The 12,500-nt window shown below is 40.4% G+C and overlaps 1 long non-coding RNA gene across 1 annotated transcript in view; it reads right to left on the bottom strand.

Moving 5' to 3' along the window:
* The window catches only part of LOC306992829, a 10,044-nt gene extending 5,709 nt beyond the window's left edge, over positions 1-4,335 (bottom strand). The window contains exon 1 of the long non-coding RNA XR_013796346.1: positions 4,199-4,335. This is a non-coding gene — a long non-coding RNA (uncharacterized lncRNA). The remainder of the gene's footprint in view (positions 1-4,198) is intronic.
* Positions 4,336-12,500: the final 8,165 nt, after the last annotated feature.

Consider the following 12,500-nt stretch of genomic DNA (forward strand, 5'->3'; position numbering starts at 1 on the left):
TATAATAATAATTGAAATACATTTTTATAAAAATTATTTATGTATGATATATTATATTCATTTATGTTAATATATTTTTTACACACACACACACACACACACACACACACACACACACACACACACACACACACACACACACACACACACACACACACACACACACACACACACACACACACACACACACACTCTTTATATTATAATTCTCTCTAAAAGAAGACACTATTTATATTGTAAAATATTAATTACATTTTTAATTGTACTTTTTTTAACCTTTAAGTGATTTTGATTTTACTTTAAAGAAATTAAAATGATATTTTACTGTAATAATTACCCTTTCACACTAATGAGAATCAATTAAAAAAATAATTATACACTTTTAATGATTTAATGAATTTTTTAAATTCATGAAATTAAATGTTTAATTTTAAATTTAGTGATTTTTTAAATGACAAATTCAAGATTAATTCTGAAAAAACATAACAAGAATTAATGAAATGTTTATTAATGAGATATATAACAAGAATGAATAAAACACATTCCTCCTCGTGAATGAATAAAATGAAATGAAAAATATATATATTTTGATTTTGGGGTTAATTATGACACAAACAGTAAAAACAAACAAGATGTGATCGGTTATGTAACACGTCAGTCATTTATACCTAAATGTCCGGTTTTCTCCAGAATAAACTGTAATACATCTGTGGATGTGAGACGGAGATTTTCTGTCGAGCAAATTTCATAATTTTCAATGAAAATGATTGATCTGAAAGACTACTCAGACTCTGTATGAGCAATGCACATTAAATGAGGCTAAATGTATTTTATGCGACCCGTCTCATGTACAGAACTCTCCGTTATAAACAGAACAGGTTCAAAAACTCGTTTGTACCGGTCTCAATTAGGCTGTTTACACGGAAACGATCTGAAGAGAAAATGCAAAAGTGGCGTTGCGTTATCACTGTTTATTCTGCGTTTAGACGAGCGTTATGGGGGGAATCTCGTGCATATGGTGACGCAAAAGTGTGTGAGATTGGATGTAGTGTGCACTCCAGACGGCTAGGTGGCGATGTGGAGCACTGAAAGTGAAAGAGACGCTGACACAGTTTGTCATGTTTAATACGGTAAAGCTCCTGCTTTAACCCTCGGCGCTCTTCACGTGTCGCTCAAAAATGACAGATTTATTATTTATTTTTGTCAATGAAATTAATGCTATTTTAGTTTGCTAATGTTTTGTTATTTTCCTGTACTGGCGCATGCCTGTGACGTAAACGCGTACGCGACGCCTTCACTGTCTAGCAGACTTTTGCGTTTTTACCGTTTTTACCCTTTAGACGGGAACGCGACGGTGGAGCGTTTTTAAGATTTCCACTCTGGAGGGTGGTTTCACTTTTTTGCGTTTTTAAGCCCCAAAAACGCCGTCGCCGTGTAAACGAAAGGCACATCCGAGAAAATATTTTTACGTGTTCACCCGCGAGCGTTCTCGTGTAAACAGGGCCTTAGACTGTTGAACATGAATTAGTGAAGTCAATTAATTTTTATGTTTATGATGATGTGTATGAATATTCTGAGTAATTTTTTTGAATGCACAGTATCAGGTATTTGCGAAATGCTGGCTATGGAGTCCATTACAAATTTCCCTACAATAAAGTATATTTCATTTAAATTTCATTTCAAGCAGTGGTTTGTAACACAATAATAATCTAATTCCTAAGGCCTCATCCACACTACTGCGTTTTAGTTTAGAAATGGAGAATTAAAACGAATACGATCTCCGTCGTCCACACCAGCGTTTTAGAATCGATCTCCGTCCACATTAAAACGACTGAAAATGCGGATCACGTGACCACTCACCAACACTGGGCGTGCGCGTGCCGGTGTAAACATGTAGGCAGTGATAGCGTTGTAAAATGCATTATTTACTTGCACAACAGCTGCTAGCAAAGACATCAACGTCAGTAACGCTTGTGATTCGTTATCCATGTTGCAGTCGCTAACGTTACGTAGTCCAGGCTGTTTGTGTATGTTTTCTTCCCGCGGACGGGTCATGTGATGGGTGTCTGACGAATCAGGGAAGGATACGCCATGACTGATGACACCCGATCATAGAGCCGAGCGTGAGCCTCTGCGTCAGCGTTTCTAAAGTCCTCCGCTTTGACCGTCTTCACTAAAACGCCCTCCGGAGATTCAAAACGCAAAACGGGGTCGGAGCGTTTTTAAAATTCTCCATTTTAGGTCTTCGTTTTTGCCGTTGTAGTCTGGACTAGAGTGCGGATCGGGCCGAATTTTTCAGTCCGAGCCCGGCCCGCGTCCGACAGAGCAGTAACCGAACCCGACCCGAGCCCGACAGGCATAAAGATATTTATGTTCGAGCCCGACCCGAGACCGACAGTTAAAATCCCATTTTTTTCTCATACTAATGACAATTGTACGTTTGTTTGTGTGGAAAGCCCGCTTTTATTAAGCAACTGTAGGAAGGCAATCGGAAATGTCAACAGGACAAGCGCATCAGCGCGCGGAGCAACAAGCGCTCTTAACACCTGGCGCGCACACTATGCACGTGTTTCGTTGTCACGGCTACATAAACAAATGTCCGCACACAGGAAGACAGATGTTATGGTAATATTTTACATGTATTTTAATCACAAAAACGAACGTTTGCATCAAGTGAAAGCATCAGGCACATCGGCTACCTACATAATAAGCTGTTTTAAATTTAAAATGTTCAATGCCTTATCGCGCTGATGTGACCGAGCCCGACCCGAACCCGAACATCATTTCTAAATATCTGTCCGAACCCGGCCCGGCCCGTCGGGTTCGGGTCGGGTATCCATCCTATAGTCTGGACGGGAGGTGCAAACGTAGCAAAAGGTCTCCGTTTCTAAAGGAAAACGCAGTAGTGTGGATGGGGCCTAAAACTAGTGCAGAGCCTCCAGCCGGTCCTCTGAGAGATAAGCACAGCATGCCGTCCACATGAAGGAGAGGAGCTCCATCTCTCAGACTGATGAACAGCCGTCGGCCCCGCGGAGAGCAACACACTCCGTAGATTATCCATGTGGAAATCATAAAAGTGTCCGAAACCATTTATCAAGGTCACGGCTGATATCAGGGGTCAGAGGATGACGGTCACTGCAAAGGTCACGTGTGGTTAAAAGAGCTTTAGAGTGGAAGAAATGTGAGATTTCAGCGGTGCAGAAAACATATACAAAACTATTGTCTGAGGAGAATGTGAGTGCTAAATATTCTGAGTGTGTTTTAGTGCAGTTACATGATTGACTGCTTACACACAAAATATTTCTGAAACCTGACACTCAAACACCAGAAACACACACCAAATATGCAAAACCATACACTAATTCTCGGCCTTCGACTCGGTTTTCAATTTCATAAAAAACTTTTTGCAAACCACAACACACAATTCTCTATGTAGAACACACAAAAATGGTATTTAAAGCCTCACTCACACACACACACACACACACACACACACACACACACACACACACACACACACACACACACACACACACGTGCAAACATTCATTGCTTTACTGAACACAAACCAATCATGGCTTTAGAATAGGACTATAAAAAGGTTAAAGGTGAACTTATAGGTTTTCAGTCTGTGTAATACTGTATTCATAACCACAAATGCTTACAGTAAAAAAATTAGTTTGGTTTGAATCTTGCTTTTGTGTTTACCGTGAAATCTCTCTGACAATTACTTTCAATCTTGTACATGTTTCATGAAAGAAAGAGCTTTAGGTTTTGAATAACTGTGTTTTGGATGATATCCAAAAATACAATATTATGGCAAAGGTGTTTGCATCCTAAGACAAATGTTTGCTTTGAGGTGTGTTTGTGATATTTTGTTTGTGTTTGTGTGTGTGTGTGTGTGTGTGTGTGTGTGTGTGTGTGGGGGGGGGGGGGGTTACTGTGTGTAAGCAGTTGAAAAAAACATCTCTAATAGGCTACACAAATAATACCAACAGGGCGGACCCGTACAGTCTCTCTCTCTCTCTCTCACACACACACACACACACACACACACTGAACACAGCGGCACACGTGTGTGTCCTCTGATAATGGTCTTCTGTGTCATCATCAGTCATGGCGGGAACTCTTTCTGCTCGTATGAGCCACACGAAGGTTATGGCGGAGTATTAATTGTGTTAATGTGCTGGGGACTGACCTGTGGTGATATGGACCGGGTAATGTGAGGTAAGTCAAAGACTCTCACACACTCGTCGGCACTCGGTAATGGCCGTCGTTATGACACAGCAATCTACGAGCATTCATCATCAGCTGGATCCAGCGCGCGCGTCCGCGTCGGCTCGTCCTCGCCGGCTCGTCCTCGTCTCACCCCGGCCCGGGAACACGGCTACGACATGACGCTGATCCGGCTTGATGGATGTGTGCAGTCGGGATAGTTGACGGGCATCATCACGAAAACTTTACATTTAAATATTCAAGATCAAGAAGATGCGAAAGGAAACTCAATAACTCGATTATTATTCAGCATTAGCGCGCATATCCTGAATTGAACTCTCCTTCTCGTCTTCTAGTGCTTGAACAGACATATTCAAAGAAAATCATGTCAAAACGCCCAGTTTTTTCTTAACTGAACATAAAGAGTTGAGAGATAAAACGCAAGCGTAATATTGCATCTGTCAAGTCAAGTCACCTTCATTATACAGTGCTTTTAGAAAGAATGTGTTAAAAATAACACAACCTGTGTTCAATTTTAACACATCCTTGGGTGAGCTCCAGGACCACTTTTGTGTTCATTTGAACTCATTCAGTGTTAATAATATTAACACACTAAATATGTCAGAACGGTTAACATAAAGATGTGTAAACATGTAATATTACCACATTATGTGCTATCATTATGCCCAAGAGAACTGATAACGCAACCAATCGTTTTGTTCTGCATCATCATGTTTAGGGGCGTGATAATATAATGTTGATGTCCCCATCAAATTGTTTTTAATCTCCATCATACTATAATTCATATATTTGTACACTCTAAAAAATGCTGGGTTGTTTTAACCCAATTTTGGGTCAAATATGGACAAACCCAAACGTTGGATCAAAAAGGCAATTTAAAAATGTAACCCAATGCCTGGGTTTGTCCATATTTGACCCATTTTTTAGAGTGTGTAAGTAACACCCTTTTGTCAAACATTTCCGCTGAACTGTAAACTAAACTATGGCTTATGTATGCTCTCGTTTAACGTCTCTTGATTTCAAAATGAACCAGATGAAAGTCAACATGGAATTAAAAGTGACTTGACTCTATTCATGTTCTTGATGGACTGTGATTGATTCATCAAGATACACTCGAAAAAATGCTGGGTTGTTTTAACCCAATTTTGGGTCAAATACAGACAAACCCAAATTTAAAATTTAAAATGTAAAATGTATTTTTTTTGTCACTTTTATAATGTCACTGAGACGTTTGAAGAAGATCCGCATTCAGTTTGTCAACTTACATCAGTCTGCCGTGATCTAGGTGGACTGTACATTATACAACAGATGAAATATGAAATTAATCTTGATGCGGCGAACACACAGAAAAAAACACACTAGCGGACAGTATTTGTTTCTGAAAGCGTTTTTTTCATCTGCTAAAATCATGTCAAATGATCTTTGAAGTCTGTACATCTTTGAAATCTGAGGCTTTTCCTTTATAGAAAATGATGACACGTTTCATCTCTTCCTCAAACCAACGAGTGAATTAAAATCAATAATTTTTTATATAATTATCAAATAATATTTACTATTAAATATGTACTATTCATTCATTAATATTAATGTCAAAATCACCCACTGGTAAATCATCTATAATATTAAATATTAATATAATAATCAAATAATATTAATTTAATAATCCCCCCATCTGTGGTGCTCAGTCTTTAAACACACACAGATCTGTTAGTTCTCATGTCTCCCGCTGTCACTTCTCCACACACACACACACACACACACACACACACACACGCACGCACGCACGCACGCACACACACACACACACACTCTCGCTCACTCTCTCTCTCCTCTCTCTCTCTCTCTCTCTCGTTTCAGAGTCTCAGTGCGTGTGTGTGTGTGTGTGTGTGTGTGTGTGTGTGTGAGAGAGAGAGAGAGCTTCAGTCTCTCAGCGGGTCACCGATCTCGATCTGTTCTTGCATCTTTAAGGCACAAAACTCTGGACGTCCTGTAGTTCCTGTGGGATAAGTCCACTAAAGGAGGGAGAGCGTTTTTCACATCTGTCTCCTAAACTCTGGAATAGCTTCCTGATAATGTTCGGGTCTCAGATTCACTCTTTAATCTATATATACACACAGAAATGAGTCTGAACAACAGCTGAGAAACAGGAGAAACTCATTTGCTCTGATTGCTGTTTACAAGACGAGACATTAAAGACTCGCAGGATTTCTCTCTCCTGGGAGACGCTCGCGTTATAAACCTGGAAAGCGTTCTTCTCGTTCTCTTCCACTTCAAAGATGAAGTTGACTCTGAATTCCTGTCAGGAATCTGTGCTTTTCTACACAGTTTCCAGCAGCAGAGCGGATGAATCTCCCTCCAGACGCTAAAGCATGAGCTATGCAGTCGCTTTCATTCTTCTTTTACGTCTCACTCGCTCTCTCGGGTCATTCCTGCTATTCAGAGCCATGAATAATAATAAACTCTGTAACTTTAAACATGAATATGCATGAAAAGGAAGCATTTCTATAAAAGGGTTTAAAAAATATGAATAAATCAGCTCTGGTTAAGATCAGACACTTCAAGCTTAATAACTTGATTATTGAAAGTATGACATGAAAATTATCGAGATGAAGTTAGTCATTGCATTATGAGAATAAGTTCAATTACATGTACAGTCAATACAACAAGACACAGGAAGTTTCATTCATGTACTGGAACAAAAATAATTTAAGTCATAGCAACATAATTCATCAACTTATATCAAAAAGACTTTGTCAGTGCTGTGAATTCATTTTGTATGAACTTCAAAAGGACAAGGACTCTGTTCATATCACTGTTTGTATCATCTGACCAATCAGAGCAGAGTAGACCAATCACAGCAGACTGAGCCATCTGACCAATCAGAGCAGAGTAGACCAATCACAACAGACTGAGTCATCTGACCAATCAGAGCAGAGTAGACCAATCACAACAGACTGAGTCATCTGACCAATCAGAGCAGAGTAGACCAATCACAACGGACTGAGCCATCTGACCAATCAGAGCAGACCATCAACAGACTGAGCCATCTGACCAATCAGAGCAGAGCAGACCAATCACAACAGACTGAGCCATCTGACCAATCAGAGCAGAGCAGACCAATCACAACAGACTGAGCCATCTGACCAATCAGAGCAGAGTAGACCAATCACAACAGACTAAGCCATCTGACCAATCAGAGCAGAGCAGACCAATCACAACAGACTGAGCCATCTGACCAATCAGAGCAGAGCAGACCAATCACAACAGACTGAGCCATCTGACCAATCAGAGCAGAGCAGACCAATCACAACAGACTAAGCCATCTGACCAATCAGAGCAGAGCAGACCAATCACAACAGACTAAGCCATCTGACCAATCAGAGCAGAGCAGACCAATCACAACAGACTGAGCCATCTGACCAATCAGAGCAGAGCAGACCAATCACAACAGACTGAGCCATCTGACCAATCAGAGCAGAGCAGACCAATCACAACAGACTAAGCCATCTGACCAATCAGAGCAGAGCAGACCAATCACAACAGACTGAGCCATCTGACCAATCAGAGCAGAGCAGACCAATCACAACAGACTGAGCCATCTGACCAATCAGAGCAGAGCAGACCAATCACAACAGACTGAGCCATCTGACCAATCAGAGCAGAGCAGACCAATCACAACAGACTGAGCCATCTGACCAATCAGAGCAGAGCAGACCAATCACAACAGACTAAGCCATCTGACCAATCAGAGCAGAGTAGACCAATCACAACAGACTGAGCCATCTGACCAATCAGAGCAGAGCAGACCAATCACAACAGACTAAGCCATCTGACCAATCAGAGCAGAGCAGACCAATCACAACAGACTGAGCCATCTGACCAATCAGAGCAGAGCAGACCAATCACAACAGACTGAGCCATCTGACCAATCAGAGCAGAGCAGACCAATCACAACAGACTGAGCCATCTGACCAATCAGAGCAGAGCAGACCAATCACAACAGACTGAGCCATCTGACCAATCAGAGCAGAGCAGACCAATCACAACAGACTGAGCCATCTGACCAATCAGAGCAGAGTAGACCAATCACAACAGACTAAGCCATCTGACCAATCAGAGCAGAGCAGACCAATCACAACAGACTGAGTCATCTGACCAATCAGAGCAGAGCAGACCAATTGTAGACCAATTAATCATTGCACAAACAATCGGCCCGTTCCCAATCTTATTATTTAGTGTTAAAGGTTTGTTCAAATCACTAACATCAAGTGTGTGTAAAAGTGATGCATAACTCAAACACAGCTAATTACTTAATCAGTGCATAGAAAACAAAAAGCCAAAGTGTGTGTTTATTCAACACCACACAGTATTGATGCTAACCAGCAGAAATGCACATGAGATGTTGGTCAGATTGCAGAAGTGTGTAAGATTAAGTGATCAGCACTTTCCACATCAGCCGGTATCTGGGACATCATCACATCATCATAGATGACATCACATCAGATCACATGATCATAGACTGCATCATCAGATGACATCTCTCCTCCACACATTCCTCCGATCCGCCAGTGAAACTGCGCCATGGCTGCTAATAAAAGACCCGGATCAATAATCGCACGGAGTCACGCGGCCGGTTCCTGCGGATGATGGACTGAGGATGAAACACGGGCTGATGTGTTTTGAGAGCGAGTCATGATGGGTGTTTATATCTGTCGGGAAGGTCCTGACCGACTCTGACACACTCGATGAAGTCAAAGCACCCTCGGCCTCGTCTGCATCAGTGTGTGTCAGTGTGTGTCAGTGATCTGATGAGCTGAACACACACCAGCACACTATACTGGACACACTTCTGAGTAGCGTTTCAGAATGAATACTTATTTTGAATACTCTGCAGTTCACTAGAAAACAATTGGTTTTTTGACAATTTCACAAATCATTGCAAAGAAAGGCAAAAAAAAAAAAAAAAAAATATTGTCTTGTAAAACATACTCTAACGAACTTTGGTAAAATATATATTTTTTTACATAGTGAGTTATAGTTATTATACGGTAAACTAGTGTGCAACATTGTCACATGACCTCATGTTAAGCGAATGGCATTCAGTTATCATCTTTAAAATAAATATAAATATAACACATCTTCGATTTATTATTTAAAATATCAATATTCTATTTTATATAATTTATTAGAATGTATTATGTATTACTTTATGTATATTGTGTATAATGTATTAATGATTTAATTAAAAAATAATGTACATTATATATAATAATTATATATAAGTTAATTTTTTCACACTGGAAATAGAAGGTTAAATTGAGCATGATACAACATTTCATTTATTTGTATACTTCATATTTCAATGCAAATGTAGTTGGTAATGCGGGTATCTGTGCATTCAGGTTCAGAACTGCAGAACACACTACCAGCCCGATCTCATGAAAATACATCTCACATCTTGTGTTTATCGTGCAATTTATTCGCGTTAATGAGTTTTTACGTGCATTTGACACACTTCATTGCGTGTAATACACACACCCCACACCACTAGTAAACCTACCATAAAAAAAACACATGAGTATCATATGCACGTAAAAACTCATTTTCGCGTATACATTGCACGATAAACACTATATAGACGCTATAGAGTGTGCTATAGAGACGCATTTAGTGTGATCGGGTTGATACTACGTAGTATCTATTGAGGACACAGCCATGGAGACTGTACCGATGAGTTGGACCAGCTAGAGGTGGACAGTAACAAAGTACATTTACTTGAGTACTACACTTTTGGAGTATCTGTACTTTACTTGAGTATAATTTTTTCTGGAAACTTTTACTTTAACTTCACTACATTTGAAAGACAAATATTGTACTTTTTACTCCACTGCATTTCTGTCCAGGTCCTCGAGTAGAGAGTAGTAACGTCAGGGATGATTCGTGTTGTAAATGAAAGTCTGGTTGACGTCAGAACTCGACTGATGTTGGTTTCTGACGTCAACCGATTTTCAACCACAACACAACGTCTGTCCAACGTTGGAGATTAACGTCAATCTGACATTGGATTCTGACATCAACATGATTTTCAGTTTTCAACGTTGGGTTTGGTCTAAATGTGAATTTTGTCATTGTTTTGGAGCACACTAGCTTATAGATAACAAGACTAACATATTCAAAGGCGAACAAAGCCAAAAAGCTGGGAACAGCCATTTGTGTGTCCGAAACCATTGTGGACGTTATTGAGTGACTTATTCAATCCCACGACTGGAACTGTGTTATAGAAATACATGTGATATTGATATGAGGGTAGCAGGCATAGATTCATAGGCATGTAAGTATGCAACAATAATAAAAACAATGCATCGACATTTACTTTTGATACTTAAGTACTTTTAAAAACGAGTACTTCTGTACTTTTACTTCAGTAAACATTGGTCTTTACAACTTTTACTTGTAACGGAGTAATATTTGACCAGTAGTATCTGTACTTTTACTCAAGTAAGGGAGTTGTGTACTTTATCCACCTCTATGTGACCACAAAACCAGTCACATGGGTCAGATTAATACATCATCTGAAAGCTGAATAAATAATCTCTCCATTGATGTGTGGTGTGTTAGGATAGGACAATATTTGGTCGAGACACAATTATTGAAAATCTGGAATCTGAGAAGCAAAAAAATGTAAACATTGAGAAAATCTCCTTTAAAGTTGTGCATTTATGTTCACGATTGTGCTGCATTCACTCACAAAAATCCATGTTTTATATATTTACGGTAGGACATTTACTAAATATCTTTATGGAACATGATCTTAATATCCTAATAATTTTTGGCATAAAAGAAAAATGGATAATTTTGACCCATATAATGTATAGTTGGCTATAGGCGGGTCATATAGCCCACGTTTGGGAACAAAGCAAGAGTAAATGATCGTTTGTCGTGAATTATTACTGTAATTATTCTGCCGTGCAATAGGAAACTCGCACTAGAAAGTCAACAGAGCAATTTGAAAGGTGAATTAGTTAATGATAGTTCTACTGGCCGGATCTGAAGAGTTTGAGAGGGTCCAATAGAGAGTGAATTCTCTGCAGATTCTGAACCTGAGAGAAGGAGAATAAGAGGAGTGTGAGCTTCAGGCGTGTGTGTCGGTGTGTGTTTCTGCGGTTCTGGAGCGAGAGTGTTTCTGCTGCATTATTCTTCAAACTGACACAATGACAATACAATGTGCGGCGTCAGCTGACAGTGATTTATCCAGAATGGCACAGCGCCTCGTCTCCAGCGCGCCTGACATGCTAATGCATCGGGATCAAATCAAACCTGACACTTTAATTGATCTGGGAATGTGTAATTGGGAAATGCAAGGACAGGCGTTATTTTCTGCAACACTTACATAAACTGCACTGCAGGTACAGAACCAGAAACCCACAGAACCAGAACCAGAACCAAACACAGAACCAGAACCAAAACCAAACACAGAACCAGAGCCACAACCACAACCACAACCAGAACCAGAGCCAGAACCACAACCAGAGCCAAAACCAGAACCACAACCAGAACCACAACCAGAGCCAAAACCAGAACCACAACCAGAGCCAGAACCACAACCACAACCAGAGCCAAAACCAGAACCACAACCAGAACCAGAACCAAAACCAAACACAGAACCAAACACAGAGGCAGAGCGAGAACCACAACCAGAGCCAGAACCACAACCACAACCAGAGCCAAAACCAGAACCACAACCAGAACCAGAACCAGAGCCAAAACCACAACCACAACCAGAACCAGAACCAGAGCCAGAGCCAGAGCCACAACCAGAACCAGAACCAAGACCAGAACCACAACCACAACCAGAGCCAAAACCAGAACCACAACCACAACCACAACCACAACCAGAACCAGAACCACAACCACAACCACAACCAGAACCAGAGCCAAAACCAGAACTAGAGCCAGAACCAAACCCAAAGCCAGAACCAAAACCAAACACAGAACCAAACACAGAACCAGACACTGAACCAGAACCAAAACCAGAGCCAGACACTGAACCAGATCCAGAACCAGATCCAGAACCAGATCCAGAACCAGAGCCAGAACCAGATCCAGACCCAGACTGCTGTACCAATGCAACAAGACAACTGCAGTGTGTATTTCTTCAAAAGCAATGACATTTTTGCGCAAACATCCATTTCATGTTCAAAAATAGTTTTTTTGCAGAGTTAAAAAGACTAGCATGAATTTCCATCCTGGTTAATAATGTTAAA

This window comes from Phoxinus phoxinus, assembly GCF_949152265.1.
Source record: "Phoxinus phoxinus genome assembly, chromosome: 24".
Taxonomy (NCBI): domain Eukaryota; kingdom Metazoa; phylum Chordata; class Actinopteri; order Cypriniformes; family Leuciscidae; genus Phoxinus; species Phoxinus phoxinus.